Source organism: Medicago sativa, chromosome 8 (genome assembly GCF_051527215.1).
Source record: "Medicago sativa cultivar Bolivia chromosome 8, Bolivia_mono, whole genome shotgun sequence".
NCBI lineage: Eukaryota > Viridiplantae > Streptophyta > Magnoliopsida > Fabales > Fabaceae > Medicago > Medicago sativa.
This window is the reverse complement of record NC_140756.1, coordinates 67,575,443-67,579,671: the sequence shown is the minus strand read 5'-3', so window position 1 is coordinate 67,579,671 and position 4,229 is coordinate 67,575,443. Positions and strand designations below refer to the sequence as shown.

General features: G+C 34.3%; 1 long non-coding RNA gene across 1 annotated transcript; it reads right to left on the bottom strand.

Annotated features, from left to right (window-relative positions):
* Nucleotides 1–1,048: 1,048 nt before the first annotated feature.
* On the bottom strand, nt 1,049–3,922 carry LOC146900784 (uncharacterized). The gene is made up of 3 exons (XR_015022296.1): nt 3,173–3,922; nt 2,589–2,843; nt 1,049–2,354 (listed from the first exon to the last, which is right to left on the bottom strand). It is a non-coding gene; the product is annotated as an uncharacterized LOC146900784 (long non-coding RNA).
* Nucleotides 3,923–4,229: the final 307 nt, after the last annotated feature.

Sequence of the window (4,229 nt, the reverse complement as noted above, 5' to 3'; positions counted from 1 at the left end):
AACAATAAAGAAAAAAAAAACTCAAATAATGAATTTTTTAAATAGGCTTTAAGGCCTTATAGCGAAATAGACTTTTAAGGCTTTATAATGATATACAAGCCTTACAGTGAAATAGGCTTTAAGACCGATTTGACCTATTTAAAAGTAGATAAAATGATTTATGTAATGACTTTAATAATAGGCTTTCAGGCAAGGCCAGACTTTTAATAGGCCAGGCCAGACCCAAAAAATAGGCCTACGAAAGGCCATAGGCCAAACTCAGGCTTGTAAAAATCTTTGTAGGCCAGACTCAGGCCTATCAAATCATGGCCTAGCCTGGTCTATTCCCACCCCTACCCCTTAAGAAAACCACAAGTTTCTTGTATGTGTAAAATCATAATCCTTAATAAAGAGCATTTTACACTTCCTTAATGTAGTGCTAACATTTCCAAATGGTCGGGGTGATATTCTTGTTTCTCTAAGATATAAATTGTATGCTTGACTTTATCCCAATATATATGTTTAACAATATTGACAAAAATAAAATATCATGATATATAATTAGATAAACAAATTAGTATCCTCATTTGAACTAGATACCGTAGTTCATAATCAATTCAAGTTGTTCATCATTAACTTGAGAACATGATCTTTGCTCATATCAAGTGACATCACAATAATTCTAGGACACAATCAACTAGATTTGTCCATATCAAATCACTTTAAAACATTTGCTATATAAGTTTATTGATGAACAAAGTCTTATTTAAATAATAATTTTTCAAATCCAAATAAATATTTCAAATCCAACGTATTTCAATTGCATTAACATAAGTGTAGTACAAATCAAAGAAAAAACAAGTAAGTTTTTCCGTACACTTATTTTCTCCGTAGTATGTCTCGTAATGTAGATATATTTAACATCTCATTTTTTTTCTCTCAACATGATATCCATTTAGATTGATATCTTAAAACTCAATAAATTTTTAAGAAACTTGTGGGAATATAATGCAATATCAATGTGTAACTTTGTTCATCCATGTAACAATACATTAGCTCTTCAAGAGTCTTCAATAATCTAGTTTTTCTTTGCGAACTATATCATAAATGGTCAAGAAAAATTATTATTTGAGCAATCCTACAAAGATTGTATAATATACTGAAGAATCAGCATTTGAAACATGATTTATAAACTTCTAGTTTACAATAATATATGTTTCATTTGTTCTAATCCATTTGAACCAATAATGAACAAAAAAATTATACCTAAATGAAACCGTACAATAAATATTCTAAATCCTTGATTTATCTTTTCCATACATACGTCAAATATAGAAAGAGCTAAACACAAAATTTCTCCAAAGTGTATATCAAATATAAGATCAAGATCAAATAAATCTTGCTTTCAAGTTAACCGTTCAATGTGTTTGTCTTTGTGTGTGTGTTTTTTTATATTTGTGTGTGCGTCTGTGCACGCTTGCGCACGCATTTGCATGCATGTTTTATATGTTGAGGAAATGCTAGTTTTTTTGTACGCAACTATGATGCCATAAAGTGAATATAGAAAGCTCATGTAAAAAAGTGAAAAGAAAAATTGCCCTTAATTAATTATCAACAAGCTAAACCAGTTATGAATGATTAATATTTAAAGGGAAATGTTAACTTGTGCCCTCAAAGCACAAGTTAATGATTCAAATATAGGAAAAAACTTATTGGAATGTGTGCATTGCATTTAATATTTAACTTTTTTATCATTTAAATGCACAAAATTTTAGAGAAAATTTCTTCTTTTAGGTTTCTTAAGGGCACAGTTAACATGTGCCCTAAGGGCACAGTTAACACTACCCATATTTAAATAATGAAATTTCAACAAGCGAAGTTTTTCAGGAACTTGTATATTTTTCAAGTTTCTGCACCTTCGGATCAACGTACAATGACCCTCTGCATCTAGATACAAGGAAGAGATGAGACCTAATTTTTTTCCAGTGCAGCTGCATATGGGAACACTATCGGCAATACTTCCTTTCCAATTATTGGTAGACCTAATTGGCATAACTTTTCCGGTAATGATATAACTATGTATTCTTTAGGTTCCTTACCATATTTGCCATAAAAAATTCTTCCAGAGCAGTTGCATTGTGGAAAAGTAATGAAGATCATAGATATCACAACTTTCATCAATAATCTTCACGGACACAAAGTCAGGGCAAAATAAGGCTAAAAACAGGAGGTCGTCAACTCTGACATTAACTTCTGTCAAATATAAATTGAGAGACTCAAGAGTTGTATTATTCATAGCAAGCTCTTGTAGCCATTCATCGTGGTCCTTATTCTAAACAATTTCGCTTTTCTCCAAAAGCAAAACTCTTAAATTCCTGCCAAAACCCAAAATTTACGGTTAGAGCCACATTAACCAATAACTGCAGACAATGTAAATATTTGCATGTCAACCAATGTCATTATTTTCTTGCATAACTGGAGTAATCCTGTGAAATTAGGTGGCAGAGAGCGTTCCTGGCTCACAATTATGTACATCACATGCTTGGAGAATTCAAAAGAAGCTCAAGAAGACATTTAACGAAAACTATAAAAGTAGACTTCAAATTTACCTACAACAAGGAGCAATGAAGTCAAGACCACAAGTTGAAAATCCGTGGCACATATCAAAATTAAGAGATTGAAGAATGGACCACACGATTTAGCAAGAAGCCCAAGATTGGAATCTTTAACAATCATACGCCGAAAGCGAAGATTGTTGAGACAATGAGAATACTCAAAAATCTCATAAATCTATGGCGTCACGTGACACCTTCAGGAATCAGATCATACTTCTCTGCTCTCGGTTGTCCCTTCGGCTTCAACGACTACAAAATTAGAAAAAGGTTCAGGAGACGAGACGATGTCGCGGTGTAACATAAAGAGATTTTATCTTGCTTTCGAGTCAACTGTTCAATGTGTGTGTGCGCGCGCGCGCGCGTACGCTCTCGTGCGCATTTGCAGTGTGTTTTATATGTTGGGGAAATGCTAGTTTTTTTATACGCAACTATGATGCCATAAAGTTAATACGTAAAGCTCGTGTAAAAGAGTGAAAATAAAAGTTGCCCTTAATTAATTATCAACAAGTTAAACCACTTATGAACGATCAATATTTAAATAATGAAATTTCAACGAGCAAAGGTTTTCAGGAACTTACGTGTATATCTTTCAAATTTCGGCACCTTCGGATCAACATAAAATGACCCTCTGCATCTAGATACAGTAGTGTATTCTTGAGGTTCCTTAGTGTATTTGCCACCAAAAAAATCTCCTAGAGCGGTTACATTGTGGAAAAGTCATGAAGATCATAGATATCACAACTTTCATCAGTAATCTTCACGGACACCAAGTTGGTGGCAAAATATGGCTAAAAGCAACAAGTCGTCAACTCTGACATCAACTTCTGTCAAGTATAAATTGAGAGACTCAAGAGCTGTATTGTTCATAGAAATCTCATGAATCCATGGCGTCGTGTGAACTCCCCAACCTTCAGGAATAAGATCATGCTTCGCTGCTCTCAGATGTCCCTTCAGCTTCAACGACTCCAGAATTAGGAAACGGTTCAGGAGATGAGACAATGTCACAGTGTAACAGAAAGAGATTTTCTCATGCTTTCGAGTCAATCGTTCAATGTGTGTGTGCGCGCGCGCGTGTGTGTTCTATATGTTTGCTACACTACTACTTAAAGTTTATGGGTTCGTCGTTGGGTGCGCCTAATACAAATAGAAGAGACAATCAATAGTTAAGATGCGATCTATATGCGCTCTGACGCTCTCTAAGGATCTGTGATAGATAGACCTTTGTTGAAGCAAACAACATGTCACGTGACTACGTGAGTGTTGTTTTTCATCTCTACCCCGATTTCCTCAAAGTGTTGTAAAATCCAAGACTAGAGGACCAATTTTTCCAACCGTGAGTTTGATCAGCACGTGATCTTCTATCTTGTGATTGAGCATCCTTTTTAAGAGAAATAGAAACCACTTTGACAAAAGGTTTAATTGGATAAGAAATTCATATTATAGCCTTTAAAGCTTTTAAGCACAAATGTGATGTGATTGTACTTTGAATATAGTTGTCGTTTGTTTTAGATGAGATAGAGTGATGTTGTGGCATGTTAAAGCCTTTTAATACCGCCAATTGGTTCATCAAATAAAAGTATCAGAGCTCTCTTAAATCTATAAAACTAGTATGTGGACCCGTGCCAAGCACGGGCT